Source organism: Protopterus annectens, chromosome 4.part0, assembly GCF_019279795.1.
Source record: "Protopterus annectens isolate FY-2018-M chromosome 4.part0, PAN1.0, whole genome shotgun sequence".
In the NCBI taxonomy this organism is placed as follows: domain Eukaryota; kingdom Metazoa; phylum Chordata; order Ceratodontiformes; family Protopteridae; genus Protopterus; species Protopterus annectens.
Window position 1 is genome coordinate 1,781,267,877 of NC_056733.1, and position 18,272 is coordinate 1,781,286,148.

General features: G+C 40.4%; 1 protein-coding gene across 1 annotated transcript in view; it reads left to right on the forward strand.

The window, feature by feature from the left end:
* Positions 1 to 18,272, forward strand: part of MEOX2 (mesenchyme homeobox 2) — a 331,609-nt gene that overhangs the window by 62,217 nt on the left and 251,120 nt on the right. The gene's annotated exons all lie outside the window — the stretch shown is intronic.

Genomic DNA, 18,272 nt, shown 5'->3' on the forward strand with positions numbered 1-18,272 from the left:
GTCTTTAGAACAGGTAACGCTGGTACTGTTTGTTTTGTGGATATGCAGGAGGTCCAGCACAGTGGGGTCTGACAATGCCCTGCATATCAGGAATAAATCTCACCTCAAAAGCATCTGCATAGGACATTTTACTTAAGCCCTGTATTCTTTTAGTGAGGAACCTCTGTGGATGTTCCAGTAGTTGGATATGCCTGGCATATCTCTCAACTGTGCAGTTTTTTCCAGAATGTCCAGATTTTTGCCTCACATTTTTTGTCTGTTTTTCATAAAATTGTGGTTTTCTGGCAAATTAGTGACAAATCACTAAAGAGTGATGTTAGAAAATAATGACAAACATTTGAGTTTCAGACTTCATACTCTTCAGAAAATTCATGCTAATAAAAAACTGTTGTTCTACTAAGTTTCTAAGTTTGTAAGAGCAATATTTAAAAATTGTCCTTACTTTTGGGCCTTTGTCCCACTTTTATAAATGCCTTTGTCCAGATTTCTTGCTCTAAGAGGTTGAGAGGTATGACCTAGTTAGGTAAATACCAAAGGGGGTATTTTAGTTGACAGGTCTTATGAATGCCAAATACAACAATGACTTCCTTGGACTTAGATGCCATACCTTTGTTTATAAGTTGCTCAGCATAGGATTTCCTCCCTACTGTACACACATGATAGTCAAAGGCTAGATTACTTTCCATGCATGTCCCCAAGTCCCTGACTACTGGGTGAACTCTAAGGGATATGTTGTCAATATGATAGTTACCAGGGTGGATGACTTCCTGAAGGATACTATTATGCATTTCTTGGCATTTAGTTTTAGTCTGTGGCTCTGACACCAGTTGTTTGTCTGTGTCAGCCCCTCCTGGAGATTCAATGACAGCTCCTAATTTGTAATCATCTGCAAATTTTATTATCCAGAGACCACTGACATTGGCCTTGACGTCAGAGAAGTAAATGCCAAAAAGGAGTGGTCCAAGGACTGATCTCTGAGGGACTCCACTTGTGAATGGCCTCTTTGTAGAGGTGGCTGCCCAATTCTAACTTCCTGGGTCCTGTCTGTGAGCCAGTTGGCTATCCACTGGGTGACATATGAGTTTGTACCCAACCTTTTGAGTTTGTCATCAATGCCTGAGTGGGGTATTGTGTCAAATGCCCTAGCCAGGTCAAAGTAGACAGCGTGAACCACTTTGCCCTCATCCATTGCTTTGGTGACCTTCTCAAAGAAGTCCACCAGGTTGAGTAGGCATAATCTGCCCTTGACAAAAACCAAACTGGATTGGATCCGGTGTTTGGAGGTGTACTATATCACCATTGATCTTTTCCATGATAATTCTTCTCATGGCTTTACATACAAGACTAGTAAGACTTATGGGTCTATAGTTTCCAGGGTCTGTAGATGGCCTACCTTTGTACAGAGGGATGCATTTGCTGTTCTCCATTCATGTGGCAAAAAGCCTGTTTGGAAGCTTTAGTTAAATAGCAATTCCAGAGGCTCTGGCAGGTCAGTTTCATGCTATTTAGAAGGCAAACTGAGATATTGTCTGGACCCATTGATGCAGTGTTCCTGGCCTCAAGGACCTGTTCCCTAGTGATAGCGGGGGGGGGGGGGGGTGGTCATATTAGATGGTGAGGGAAGGTTAAGGGGGAGAGAGGGGTAAAGTTGGAGCTGAATTTAATCATCCAGTAGGTTTGCTATATCTTCTGGCTTAGTAACCTAATGAAACAGTTTACACCATTAGCAACAACAGTTTAGCCTCTGGACAGATGCATTATTGATATTTACCACCCACATAAATCAACAAATGAAAGCAGGTTATGCCATAAAACACATTTTTAGCCAAGAAAGCAAAATAAAATTATTGCCCATTGTGTCAAACCTTTCCCTGGCTCATTCTGTCCGCTACACATTCCAATAGGTGCCCTCAAACAATTCAAAACCGAATCTCTTACTCTGTATGTTAAATGTACTCCCAAATGCCTAATGACCATAAAATGAATACCAACCACTGATTAAGCTCCTATCAGTGCTGATATGCAAACCTCCTGTTCCATGACTATTGCACAGCTAGCTCCTATGCACTATTAAAAAGGTTAGAATCTCACCTGTTCACCTCAGACATACCATTCATCACATGAGATCTATACCACCATCAAAGCATTCTACATTTCTTACTTTGAATGGTAAATGTACTCTCAAATGCTCAAGTACCATAAATGATTAGCAGTCACTGATTAAGCTCCTATCAACTCACATATACAACCACCTTTTCCATAACTCACCTCTGCATTATCAAAAAACACATTCAAGCACTCAGAGGCACAAAACATTCACCTCATACTCATATGTGGTATCCATCACAGAAGCTCCTTACCAATACAGAAGCATTCTGTATAACTGGAACTACTACACAGGACAAAATCTATGCCAGTGAGGATATCAACCACCTCATTTTCCAAAGCAATAAAACTTTTACCTTATTTCCCCATCTTCCATGTATTCTTGCAACGCTGCCTTTACCATCCCCAAGACATTTATAAATCTCAATCAGCTACTCAGCTTCAGTTTTCTCCTTTTGTGTAATGAAAGTGTCATTTTTCTTTCCAGTTCCAACCCAACATAAACCTCTCAAATGTATTTCATTTAAACTGCATGTTCCTCATTAAAAAGGTCTGTCACACATTTAATGACATTTTTTAACAAATATCTGTTATAAGTACAGAATCATGTCAATTCATCAATATACTCTTAATTACAACATTATTAACCATGATGTGAGCTTTCTAGATGCAGATTTTAGCAAAACTTTCACATTAAGGAGAGTTACATGTATGTACACAAACATTCTTGAGTTACCTAGAAACTTTAAACCAAACACGACCGATTAAAAAAACATGTTCACTGTCACTTGTTACTGGCTGCTGTGCATACTGTTCTTAACTTGAAAATAAGTTAATTTTTTATTATTATTTTTCACGTGTTGTGTCTTTTCCTTGCATCTATTTCAATTATATATATTTTTCTTTTATATTTCAATTATATTTTTAATCATCATTTCAGTTTGCTAAGGACACCAGGGTTGTTGCTGAAGTGACAACCCAATGCCTAGTGCACAAGTGGGAATAAAAAGGGGGCTGTTGGTTGAAAAGTCGGCCAGTATGAGTGTCTCATAACCTATTTAGGATCAAATAAAACTGAATTTAATTGACATTGTGGCCAGTTTTTGACTGCAGTTACAAAGTCTATCAATAGGCAGTTCAGCCCAAACAAAACTGTCAAACTATGTATTTTCTTATTCAGTTACACATTTAAAATTCTCAGTTCAGAAGACAAGAACCATTAGGTCTGCAAATCCCCTACTGAGAGAAAAATAGGGAGACACATTTACATTAATAAACATAAAGTGCTGTCATTTTTGGGCTTCAGTTCAAATATCTGACACATTATTCTAAAATAGCACCTTAATGACTTAACTCAAAGCAGTGGCATAGCTAGAGTTTGTGCCGCCCAGGACTGTTTTTGAGTTTGCAGCCCCCCCTCACAAAAATCAGGGTCAAATGGGCCCCTGATACACAGACCCCCCCCACAGTCATTCCAGTGTCCCATTACTTGGCTATTTCTCCCCATTTACCATAAACACCGTAATGTGCATACTGCTCTATGCTTTACTTCTACATTTACTATTATGGATTTCATTAAAAAAATTATTTCAAAATTTTATAGCACAAACACGGATAATAGAAATGTGCTAAACAAAGGAAAACAGTCTCACAATGAAAATAGACACTATTAAAACTTCTCTGCCCTTTAAACTCACATTCATTGAAACAGCATTGAAACCCACATTCAAAGAAAATGCATCTGGCCAGTGATGGATAAAGTTTAACTTTGAGCTGTTTTCAAATCATAGGCCCCTTGCACACATATTTAGGAGCATGCAAACATACATGTGTTCTTTGATTCACCTTCTTGATTGTATTAAATTATATTCCTTATATAATACAGCACACTTGTTAGAGCGTGTTTTAAATTTATTGTTATGAACATTTAATACATAAAGCAACAATGACAAAACTGCCCAATTCAGAACATTTCCATCATCAAGGTCTGCTGAAACTTCTGTCATTACAGCCCATCAATAGAAGTAAATATGCACAATCTCTGCAAAAGTAAAAGCCATCGAAATCCATATTAAAGAAATCTGTAACTAATGAAGCGGTTGCTGCTAGCAAACACCTTCATATTTCATGGTTTCATTGAAAAATAAAGTTCCTGTTGCCCTTGAGGAATAAATTGCCTATGTTACATTAAAAAAATGATAAGCTAGTAATATTGCAATAGGGAATGAATGGCAAACTGATTACCTCATAATGATGAAACTGTTATCTCCTCCAAAGGAGGATATACACAGGACTGCAGCATCCACTCCCTTTAAAGTACAACATAGTACAATATCAGCAATCCATCTACATACTGTGCGATTAGAATCCACAGCCTTCTGCATCAAAAGCAAGTATACTATCTGCTGTGCTACTAACCATACAACCTGGGTATAAGCAGAACTTCTCTTTCCCAAAAGCTCTCAGCTCCTTGTAAAATTCACTTGACACTCAACTAAATCTTTTAACTTTGCAGCACAAGAAATCTGGTAAAAGCCAAAATTTATTGGGGGGGGGGTCAAAAGCCCAAAACCAGTGACAAATTTTAAACACTGCTTGTATAATCTTAGAAAGTTACTAGGATAAAACATGTTTTGTGTTACCATGTGTTTCCTGAAGGTACGAAGACTGAAACTTAAATGGCTATCATTATTTAGTGAATTCAATTCTCACTGATTTGCCAGAAAACCACAAATTTTAAGAGGAACAGACCAAATGTATGAGCCAGACATTCCAGATATTCAACCCAGCAACACACAGAGCAATAAGAACCAGCAACACACAGAGCAATAAGAACCAGCAACACACAGAGCTATAAGAACCATCAACCCAGCAACACACAGCAATAAGAACCATCAACCCAGCAACACATAGAGCAATAAGAACCATCAACCAAGCAACACACAGAGCAATAAGAACCATCAACCCAGCAACACACAGAGCAATAAGAACCATCAACCCAGCAACACACAGCAATAATAACCATCAACCCATAAACACACAGCAATAAGAACCATCAACCCAGCAACACACAGCAATAAGAACCATCAACCCAGCAACATACAGAGCAATAAGAACCAGCAACACACAGAGCAATAAGAACCAGCAACACACAGAGCAATAAGAACCATCAACCCAGCAACACACAGCAATAAGAACCATCAACCCATAAACACACAGCAATAAGAACCATCAAACCAGCAACACATAGAGCAATAAGAACCATCAACTAAGCAACACACAGAGCAATAAGAACCATCAACCCAGCAACACACAGCAATAAGAACCATCAACCCAGCAACACACAGAGCAATAAGAACCAGCAACACACAGAGCAATAAGAACCAGCAGCAAAACAAATTAAACACTCTGGCAACAATAAGAATCAGCAAAATACATTCACTAGTGCACTCACAGGCAGCAATAAGAACCAGCAAAAAACGTGAGCAGCAATAAGAAAATGAAAACTCTCCTTACTTAGGACAGGCAGCAAAATGATCAAAACAAATGCTGTACTGTATTTCAAATTGTGCGGCATGCACAGACCTGACTGGAAGAACAGATGCTATAGGACGAAGATGAAGAACACCCTTAAAAAACACTTTTTTTTCAATTAAAACTCTGAATGTAAATGTGTGCCTGTGCTGACCACCATCTCATCCTCCCTCCAGCTACACCATTGACTAAAAGCATTTTGTTATCTGACCATCGTGACATTTGTTTTTAACTTACCTCTTATATATCGAACTTTGTTTGAAAAAAGCAATAAAGGTCAGCTATCCATTTAAACATTATTTGTTTGCATTATAATTTCTTCACAGCATCACACCCTGTCACCCTTGCTGGTACCAATGAACTGTTAGACCAAACTGTTACAGAGACCATGGGGTAAAAAGTAATATGCTCAACACATGACACATTATTACGTTTGCTACTTCTTAGCCCCAGCATTCACCCTGCCTCACGACAAGCATGTTAGTTAACTTTACTGGCTTAAGCAATACCTAGAAGTGCACAGTAGGCCACTGTCAACACTAGAATATTTTAATATATTTCGTGATTTGTGCCTCAGTGCTTGGATAGCCAAGTACCTGATTGAATTCAAAATGTACATATAACAATATTTAGGGGAGAACTCAGAAAATTACTATACACGGTCACTTAAAGACTACAAAAAATCTTTAATGCACATAATACTCTTCTGGAGAAAACTGTACCATTTTGGTGCCTTGAAAATTGGTAAGTCATTAAAATAAAAAGAATTAGCATTACCTCAGTGCAGATCACTGTGTCACTGTAGAAGAGTAGTTTGAAAGTCATTTGTCTAACTGTATTTTTATTTTAAAATTAAACTAAATTATCTTCTGACAAAAGGTTAACTTACTCAGCCATATGACAGCTCCCAACAACATGTCTAAATTATAACATAGATGCAGTTGGAGGAGGATCGTTATAAAAAAAAAAATCATCTGACTGCAACCTCCAATCACATCTCCAATATATTAGGTGAGTTTGGAGACAGGATTCTTTGGGAAGATGCACCTGATTTAAAAAAAAAGTTTAAAAAGGGGCTGGTGCGCGCCCCTGTGCCCATGCCTAAATCCACCACTGGGAAATGTTACTGGAGGGGTCACTGAAGAAGATAATTCATTTGTATGTTGGGGGTGGCTGTTCATAAGTGGTCAGACTGCTGAAGTGATCACTGAGTAAAATAATTTATTTTTTCATTTTAGTGCTCATGCACACTTAATACAAACTAATGAAAGAGTTGCAGGGGGTAATAATTCATGTGTGCTTGTGCACACTTGTACAAATAAGTTTGTGGATTGCAACTCCAATATCAAAGGCGAAGCACTGCATTTAAGAATGTATGTACGTACAGCAGGGATGTCGAACTATGAATTGCAAAACTGCCTCATTAGCATACTGTACTTTACAACACTTCTCATTTGCATCTCATTATTTTTTGGGCCTTGTGCATTAGTGTAGTTACTCGTAAGTATCAGGAATACCCCTATCACGTTTGTACAAGCAAGTACAAAAACAGCCCAAAGTGCTACAGCCTCAGAGTTATGTTCACAAATATAGCAGGTGAAAACCATATTATAAACAGAGAACGATGCTCGGTATTTTCATTCCAGTGTGCAAATACCATGTTCACACCCATTTTCCTTTTCAGTAGTTTAAAAATAGCTGAAAGCCATTCGATACATTAAATAAAAGCTGCAGACTAGTTGAGGGAGTTGAGGATAGTGGGCACTTTCTTGTGAGGTGTGCCACATTGGTGTTGTGCCCCAAGGCTAAATATTGGGACCCCTTCCTTTCTGACATTTCATTTTCTAATTTACAGACCGGAAACTAAGACATTTGGGTGACTAAGCCTGCAGGCTGAGAAACGCAAAGTGGGAGTTATTGTCATTTCTCCCTCAGATAACCTAACCCTTCAGCAAGAGCTTACACGTATAAACAAGTGGAGTACGAACATGAGATCAAGTTAAAGGCAAAAAAGGCAATATTTTGACATTAGTTAGGCGCTGCCTCACCTCAGTGTACAGGATAGGCTGTGCCACTTCAAAATGAAAATGATATTAGGGACTTTGGAAGATGGTTGCTTCTCTTCTGACAATCACATGATAGCAATTGTCAGAAATCCTTCTATGTAGCACAACTAATTGCCAAGGGAATATCATCCAGATCTAAAGAGGTCATTGTTCCCTTACAGTAAGTATTGACTAGGCCAGTTACTCAGTGTGACTCCCACTTCAGGATGTACCTCACAAAACATATCAGCCAACTAAAAAGACCTCAACTGTTTGTAATTAAAAAGATCACGAGAATAAAGACCCTGAGCTACCAAGAGTGGTTGGAAGCACTGTTGCTTTATTCAGCATCTTATGGACTCTTGAGGGGAGATCCATGCCTTGCCTTCCTTGCAATTAGAGACCCAGTTGCACTTGATCTGTTTTATCTCCACAAGTTTAACAGTTCTATAAATATCACAATCTGGGAAAGAAATATTCACCAGCAGATAAATAAAGCATGGTGGAGAGGCAGATTCATAATGCATCATCTTCCCCACCTCTAAAATAGACCACCCTTGTAGATTAAGCAGTGGGATACAGTATCATCATTCAGACAGGGCTTAGATTACTGGATGGGCATCTGCAAGTGCGCCCAGGTTTGACTGGCCAAGCCTTCCTTTAGAAGGGGGTTGTATGGCCTAAGGGTGGGAACTGGCAAGGTGTAAAGGGTCACTTGGATCAGGTGCCTTGAAATTTCCATGAGTCTTATGAATGAATGCACCTTTACATCTTCAGCCAGCATCAACCAGGAACTGTGTTCTGATAGGCTAATGTCTGTTATTCTCACTCATAACAGGATACAGGCTTACATCATCTTCTTTCGGCAGTCACATACTTACAATGATGACTAATTCACCATTAGGGAAGTGTTATGTGACTCTCAGCAGTATTCATCTCAGCAAATGACTGCATCACATACTAGCTGGACAGCTAATTCATCTGTCCAAATATAGAAACTTTGCTTGAATTGCTAAAGTGAATGTAAATTCAAGTCGTCTTTCTTTATCAAACTGTAATGAGAACTGAGACAATAACCTAAACAGTGACTTGCTCATTGCATTGGCAGTTAAATTTATTCAGTTTATTCTTGGTGAACATACATCCATGCACTTTGTATCTTTCTACAAGACATCCAGTCTCTATTTATATCTTATGCTGCTCCGTGACAAACATTTAGCCAGCAAGAGGTCTCAGGCTGCCCTTTAAAAAGAGGCATTTTGAGCCTAATAGCTCCGCACAATTAATGCATACAGTAAAATAAAATAAAATAAAAATTTCCATCAGAATTTTTGTATGAATTTGAGGTCCTACTTAATAAAACTCCACAACTTTTGTGGCAGGATGCTGTAGGCCTTTGACTGTGGACTGTTGAAGAATATTCTTCACCTCAAACAATAAAAGCCCTTTGATGTGGATTTCATGCTATCTCATCTTAATACACATTATGTTTCTGTAACAGTTTATGATGAAACTCAAGGTGTTCAACAGCATAACATAAAGTTAATAACTGAGATTACTACAAGCTAACTCATTTTATTTCTGATACTCATAATCATTACCCTGAGTTTTACTTGTATTCTGCTTTTAACTGCATATTAAAACTTCAAAAGAGACCACAGCTCTGCCTCTTGTGAGTCAGGCAGAAAATTTTCCCCACCCTTCCACCCTGTTACTATTGTGTTCTTAAATACCACTGTCTTTCTAGTTGCTTGCCTCTTATGTTAATTTGACCATATATCTTCCTCTCTGCTTTCACTGGCTTGTGTGAGTAAGCACAAAATTACCATTTTGTGAAATCACTCCCCTTCAACTATTTAAATTTATTAGCCATCCTACTGTATTCCATAGTACCAGAATACAAAAGTAACCACCTTTCAATATATCTTGCTGTTTTAAAAATAGTGACTCTCCACTAAAACTTAACTTTTTAGACAGGTAAAACTTAAGTTACCTACTTTCACATCTAACTCCTCTAGTGCACACTGCAGTGTTTAGGATAAACCATTTCTTTTTCATCTTGCCTTTAAGCATCCCTGTGACTAGCACCTGCTCTAATACCTACTGGAAAGCACTAGGAAGCCTTAAACGGATATAAGCACTCAACTCTCCTTGTTAATAAGGAGAAATTAATCATAGGCACTAAACAGCCTATAATTGCAAATTACCTTCCTAAGATAAGGGAAAACAGCTCCTGTACTTTACAAAAAAAGCACCAAACCAGGCATGTCCAAGGGTCAGCTTCCAGTGATTTCTCCTGTCCACCTGGTGAATCTGGGCATACTGGGGCAATGCAGCAATTGCCTCTTGTACATAGACAACCCTCTCCTCCTACCACCCAACACTACAACCTGTGAGAGATGCATTTACATAGCCAAACTGGAAGCAAAGCTCTCTCCACACAAGATTGTGTTAGACAGTCAAGAGGAGAAGGTTAACACCTGCATTACACCTCAAGCAACACATAGCCCTTCTAAACCCACACCACCAACACCCACACATAGCAACACTAAATCCACATATGCGGAGGCCCTTAAATGTAACCTGCCCAAGCAACAAGAACCTCCGAAGCTGAAACAAAAACACCAATAACAACTAAAGTGTCACATCGCTCACAACACCAGTGTGCACCAAGCAACAGCACCTAAGGCAAGACAACGTACCTAACACCTTAGCCATAGGTGACACTATAGTCAGGCACACTGATGTCCCACTCACCAGGCTGAGCAAGGAGAAAATTACAGTCAACTGCCTGTCGGGTGCCAGGATCTGGCACATAATGCATGCACCCAAGTTACTCCACAACAAGTACAAATATAACTCTGTCATTGTCCAAGTTGGAGTGAATGACTTGAGACATAGCTCCCTGGACTACTTGAAAAGAGACATGGAAGAGCTCTCGGATCATGGAGACCAGGAAGGTATGACCCTAGCCCTGAGTAACAGCCTGCCTTCCCCCAAAATTATACCACAATATAAGGACAAAATGATTGACTTCAACAATTGGCTAAGCTTCTGGTTTTATTCAAAGTGGATCCAGTATCTGTCTGCCTGGGACAACATGATCGACAGACCACGATGCTTTGCCAGAGATGGTCTGCACCTGTCATACCTGGGATTCAGGTTACTGGCTAAGGCTCTTGCCACCCCTATAGTGCCTTTTTTAGGCAAAGTTCAAAGGACAAAACCACCACCGTAACAGGTACAAGCATGCAAAATCTGAAGGTAATGCTACTCAATGCTAGAGGTCTAAACCTCAAAATGCACTCTCTCGAGGCACTCCTAAAAACGGAGAACATTGATATCTGTGCAGTAACTGAGACCTAGTTCAAGGCTCCAGATAGAACCCCTGCAATACTAGGCTACAACTCTTACCACACTTTTCGGCCACCAATCCAGGATTGAAACACTAAATGTGAAGGAGTGCCCATATTCACCAAGGATATTCACACCACCAGGCTAGTTGCCCAACACAATGCGTCTAAAATTCTCCAGGTGCAGGTAACATTAGGTAAGACTGCAATCCAAATTGCAGCTTGCTACAGATCCCCCACCATGCTCCAAGATTCTCACTACACCTTTCTGAACATACTGGAAAATATTAAGATACAACCAAACACCCTAATACTGGGTGATTTTAACTACCCTGCCATTAACTGGGAAAACTACTTGTGCACCAACACCTTTGCCCAACGGTTCTTGGAATTCATAAATTCCAATGCCCTGGATCAAGTAATCCATAGTCCCACCAGGGGCTCCAATATCCTAGACCTGGTCATTACCAACATGGAAATCGATGCTCCACACCTATGGTCACCCCCTTTGTTGGTCAGGTCAGACCATAAGCTAATTACCCTAAATATCCAGAGAAGTAAATAGTGTGGGAAGAAATAGCCAGGGAATTGTTATGGCTAGGCTTGTATAGGCCTTAGGGCCGATAGCCTAGTACCAACCTATGAACCTATATAGTTCTGTGATAAATAAAACAGTTAGCATAGTTCAGAGCAAGAGGTAGTCACTGTGCACAGCAGAATCATGGCAATCTTCTGTGTTGGTGAATATCAAAAAATCTTGTAGGTACTTTTAAAGCCCTGAGCTTGCTTTGAAATGCTCTTGCTGATGGTTACAAGTAACAAGATAAATATTAAGATTGTGTCTAATTGCACAAAATTGTTGCAAAATACATTACTTCTTCATCAAAAAAACGTAAGAATAAGTACACCAGTAATATCATTTAGCTGGCAGGAAATAAAACTGAGGAGAGACACAAACATTCTTCAAAGTATCTGTAAAGTCTAAGACAAAATGGGACAGTATAAGAGTGTAACATTCCCCATTATTACAATAACACAACATTTTCCCTTGAAGTAGTGATGAATATTAGTCTCTGTGGTTACAGAAGACTTTTTTTCCCTGAGGTTATGCTAATTTAAAATATAATAGTTCATTCATAAAATATTTGAATAAGTGAATTTAGAAATTCATCAGAGATTGGCTGATTGTTTTAAATGCCATACATCCAATTATTGTGAAAAACAGTCAATGACACATTTATAAATACACTTACTCATAAAGTAGAAAACTATTTCGTCACTATGTATTCATAAAAACACATCCTTTGAAAAAGAAATGTAATCATAAATTAGGCTTCAATGAAAAGTATAAGAATTTAAAGATTGTGATGTCAAGATTTCATAAAAATAACTTCCTTTTCCTTCTTCATGTCAAAAGATGTTAGCATGCTTGGAAAAGCGGAAAAACATCTAAGTAAGACACATGCAACACCATCATCATCAATCATTAACTAGCAAATATGTTACAGATGGGGCTATCCAAGATGGTTGCATACTGATCGACAGCTTAACTTTAGCGTTCCCAGTGTGAAAAAAAAAACTGAAAGACAAGGGCTAGGAACACTGTCACCTTTAGTAAATTCAGTTACTAGATAGTAAGCATGCTGTCTGGTTGCCAGCAAAAAAGAAACTAAAAGAGCCTGTAAGAAAATCAAGTAGAAAAGGTGACGAGAAAACACAGATTGAGAAGAACCCTGCAGCTGTTCAGCAAAAAGCAGTTTAAGTTCCAGATTTGGTTCAAGACATGGCTTCTAGTAATCTAGAGGAAATAATAAGTCAAATGTGCTCAGAGCAGATTGAAATAAACAGAATACTGAAGGAGTATATCAACAAAAATAGCAAAAGGCTGGAAAAAATGGAAGACGCTTTAAACAGATATTCAGATAAACAAATAAAACTGCAAAAATCAGAGGATGAAATGAAGAAAAAAAGAGTATGAGATTGTTCAAGATGATACATTTCAAAAATTGTTAGAATTAGAGAACAGAGCACATAGGGAAAATCTGTGTTTTTCTGCCATACCAGAGAAACTAGAAGAAACAGAAAATATTAATGCTCCAAATGCACAAATAAGCAACTGGTCTAGAATTCCACAACAAGAACTGTTAATTGAAAGGGCACACAATGTGTATGTTCTAAACCAGACCATGAGAAAGCAGTCAAGACCTGTATTAGTAAAGATGCAAACCTTCCAGCGGAAAGAGTTAGCCCTCAGAAAACTGCAGGAAAAAGGCAAAGTATCAAAAGCTGAAGCAAAAGCAAAAGCTTCTAAGTTGGGAACTGCTGATTGAGGGCTCAGTGTCTGTTATTCTAAAAGTGTATTAGTTCTGGTTTAAGCACTTGGGCTTCAGGCCAGTTATTTTACATTAAGAGGGTTCGTGGTCTGCACTCTTGTGGGAGGAGAGGCTGAACTCTGCCCTTCTGAGCTGGGAACTTCTGGTTAAAGGCTTATAGTGCTTGAATATTTGAACTGCTTCTTACTGAAATTGGTACACCTTGTTTGCTGTAGCATAGACTAGATCCAGGCCTGCTGAATCTAGCTTTGTTTGCATAACTTGAGCACTAATCCAGGCATTCTTTAAAGTATTCAATTGTATTTATTAATGCTTGGTAGTAACTTGATTAACACGTAGCTATCATTCTAAGTCTTTTGGATTAAGCACTTGGGCTTCAGACCAGTTGTTTTACATTAGGAAGGCTTGTGGCCTGCACTGTGGTGGCAGGACAGGTAGCTTACATCCTTCTAAGTTGGGAACTGCTGATTGAGGGCTCAGTGTCTGTTATTCTAAAAGTGTATTAGTTCTAGTTTAAGCACTTGGGCTTCAGGCCAGTTATTTTACATTAAGAAGGTTTGTGGTCTGCACTCTTGTGGGAGGAGAGGCTGGACTCTGCCCTTCTGAGCTGGGAATTTCTGGTTAAAGGCTTATAGTGCCTGCATATTTGTACTGTTTCTTACTGAAATTGGTACACCTTGTTTGCTGTAGCATAGTCTAGATCCAGGCCTGCTGAATCTAGCTTTGTTTGTATGCTTGTTGTTTGTTTGCTTGTTATTTCCCTGAAATGCTAATTCCACCCAAAACGTGGCTTTTCAGTGCTTCTGTGGATCCCTAGTGATATCTGCTTACTGTACTTATTTCCTTGTTTCACTTGAAAGAAAGTTACTGTTTGTCATTTTTGCATTTAAGTTACCTATAACACATTGCATTTAAGTTATCTGGCACTTGCTCACTAAGTCAGCACTAAAAAATTAAAAGTATTGGTCCTTTTTTCAATTATAAAGGAATTCCCAATACTATTCTAGCATGTCCAAAGGTCAGTTGTCAATATCCTTTCTGGTCCAGCTGGTGAATCTGGGAATCTTGAGGCAATGTTACAACTGCCTCATGTACACAGACAACCCTCTCCTCCTCCCAACAAATTCCAACACATGTGAGAGATGCAACCATATAGCCAAACTGGAGGCTAAGCTCTCTCAACTCAGTACTGGCGTAACCAGTCAGGAGGAGAAGGAAACCACACTCACTACAATTCCAGTCTCACATAGACCTACCACGACAGCAAACCAAACACATAAACACACAAAAACATACTCGGAGGCTCTAAATAAAAATCTGCCTAAGCAGCAGAGACCTCAAAAGCAGACACCCAAGCAACCGCTACCCCAAAACAAAACACGTGCAACACATAGCTCACAAACCCAGTGTGCGAACAGTCACAGCCCTTAAGGCTAAACAACACACCTGATACACTTGTAATAGGTGACTCTATCGTCAGGCACACTGACGTCCCGCTCACCAGGCTGAACAAGGAGAAGGTCATGGTGAGCTGCCTGTTGGGCGCTAGGATCCGCCACATAACACAAGCACTCCGGTCACTCCAAGGCAAGTACAAATATGACTCAGTCATTGTCCATGCTGATGTGAATGACCTGAGACGTACCTCCCAGGGCTACATGAAAAGAGACATAGAGGAGCACTCTGAGCATGTAGCCCAGGCCAGTATGACCCTGACCTTGAGTAGCATCTTACCCTCACCAAGAATGATGCCACAATATGAAGACAAGATGATCAAGTTCAACAATTGGCTTAAGTATTGATGTCATTCAAAGGGGATCCAATGCCTGTCAGCCTGGGATGACATGCTCGACAAGCCACGATGCTTCACTAGGGATGGCTTGCACCTGTCACCCCTGGGCTTTCGGATATTGGCAAAGGCTCTTGCTATCCCCATAGTGCCTTTTTTAGGCAAGGCTCAAATTCTAAACCTACCACCCTAGGTATCACAAAGGAAAAAAACTAAGGGTAATGCTGCTCAATGCCAGAAGTCTAAATATCAAAATGCACGCACTCGAGGCCCTTCTCAGTATGGAGAACATCGATGTCTGTGCAGTGACAGAAACCTGGTTCAAGGCTCCTGAGAGCACCCCAGCACTATCAGGTTTTACCTCTTATCATGCTTTTCGCCCCAAAATCCGGACAATACCAAGAAAGGAGGGGGTATCCATATTCATCAAGGACACCCACACCTCAAGACTGGTGGCAACGCACGATGCATCGGAGACCATCCAGGTGCAATTAACCATAGGCAAGACTGCTCTGCAAATTGTAGCATGTTACAGGCCACCCTCACAAACTCAGGAACCTCACATGGCCTTCCTGAAAACACTAGAGGGATAAATGTATCACCAAACACCATCATACTAGGTGACTTCAATTACCCTAATATAGACTGGGAACACTACTCAAGCCCAAACACCCTAGCCCAAAAGTTCCTGGAATTCATAAACTCAAATGCCATGGAACAACTAGTCACCATCCCACAAGAGGAGAAAACATACTTGATCTCATCATCACGAACATGGGAGCACAATGTTCAACACCGAAGTATACCCTCACTGGTGAGATCAGATCACAAACTAATCTCGCTGGAGGTCCTCATCCCACCCCCACCTGAAATAAAAAGACCACAGTAAAGAACTTCTCGAAGCCGACTTCACACTTCTAAAGACTAGTGTGGTCTCCTTTAAGGCCCCCGAGCTGGCGGAAAACAGTACTCAAGCCGCTGAATCACTTACAAATGCCTTCTACCAGCACCTGCAAGACTGCATGGATAAGACAATCCCAAGCAAAACAAAGACTCTTTGTACCAAAGGCAAGCGTCCAGTCTGGTGGACCCCAGCCATAAACAAACTCTACAACAAAAGGAGGAAGCTACTACAAGATAGAGCAAAATCCTTAAAAGGTAAGACACCCTTGATCACTATAAGTAAAAAACTAAGAGCTCTCATAAAATCATCCAAAGCAAATTTTGAGAGAAAAATAGCTAAAGACTCAAAAGACAATCATAAGGCCTTCTTTAGCTATGTTAGAAACCTGGGAGGAAACTCCCAGATATGCTCAGAACTAGTTCAAAATGATGTGAAGATTACTGATCCTACAGACATTGCCAACATACTGGCTGACAGGTTCAGTGCAAACTTCTCCCCCCCCCCAAACGAGAGATATCTATACCAAATGGTTGCGGCCCCCAAACATCTCCAACGCCCAAGTGAGAACTGCTCTCTCCAAAGCAAAAAACACAGCATCCATGGGACCTGATGGTGTCCCCGGCTGTGTGCTCCACGAACTCAACAAGGAATTAAACCCACAGCTAGGACAGCTGTTTAATCATAGTCTTACCTCTGGATACATACCCAGGGAGTGGCGCACTGCAACTGTGGTCCCACTTCACAAAGGCGGTGCCTCCACCGACCCTAAAAATTATCGCCCATTAGCTTGACAAGCCTTATCTGCAAAGCCATGGAGAGGATCATAATGGACCTCATAAATAAAGACATAGGGAATTTGCAGACTTTGGATCCATCCCAGTTTGGCTTTGTCAAAGGCAGATCATGCCTTCTAAACTTGGTTGACTTTTGAAACAGTCACCAAAGCCATTGATGAGGGAAGGCAGTCCATACAGCCTACCTCGATCTGGCGAAGGCCTTGATACAATACCCCCACGGGTATCATTGAAAAACTCATCAGCTTAAATGTTAACCCATACATCACAAGATGGGTTGCAAACTGGCTGAGTGACAGAACCCACAGGGTCAGAGTTGCTGGCGCCATGTCAGACTCAAAGCCTGTCACAAGTGGTGTACCACAGGGCTCAGTCCTGGACCCACTCTTGTTTGGCATCTACTTTTCCAGTACAAGCAAACACAGGAGGGTTATGGCTGACAAAGTTTGCAGATGACTGCAAACTGAAGCCATAGTAGAAAACACATCTGACACAGATATCCTTCAGAAGGGTCTCACAGAAACGGATAACTGGTGCCAGAGCCATGGCCTTAAGTTAAATGCCAAAAAATGCATAGTCATACCCTTGGGAAAAACAAGGTTACCCTAGCTACCAAATAGGTGGCAATCCACTGAGCACAGAAGAAGTTATCAGGGACCTGGGGACCCAGGTTGATAGTAGTCTGTCATTCGACACCCATGTAGCTAAAGTAGTTAGGAAGACCTTCTACATTGCCCACCTTATCATGAAGGGATTCTCATCTAGATCAAGGGAGGTCATAGCCTCCTATACTCATCACTCATCAGACCAATGATTGAGTACAATGCCCCATTCGGAATGTATCTGACCCGACACTTGCAGCAGCTGGAGAGGCCACAAAGTTCCTCACCAAAAGGATAAAGGGTCTCAAACATCTGTCCTATGCTGCCCGACTGAAAGAACTCCAGCTCTATTCAGTAAACACCGCTTGCTCAGAGGTGACCTTTGCCTAACATACAAGGCCATGTCAAACCCAGATTTGATGAATATGCTTCACCTCAAAATCTAGATCCATCAGAGCCACAAGAGACTTAAACCTCTACATGGCTATTAATAGGCGTGCTGGAGGGACAGATTCATCACCCAAAGACTCCTATGCTGTGGAATAAAATCGGTATATGTGAGGCAGAGCACCTCGCTGCCTTGTTCAAGAGAAATCTTGACCAATGGATGGGAGATCGCAGATATACCCCAGGGATTACCTCAGTGTCACTGCTCGACAGAGGCACAGCAAAATAATGGGTATAGTTCCCCATACTAAAGGGGTGGCGTAAGCCACAAAACTATGGGCTAGGCTTGTAAATGCCCTCGGGCAGATAGCCTAGTATGAACCTATGAACCTATGAACCTATGAAAGGAGGGGGAGTATCAATAT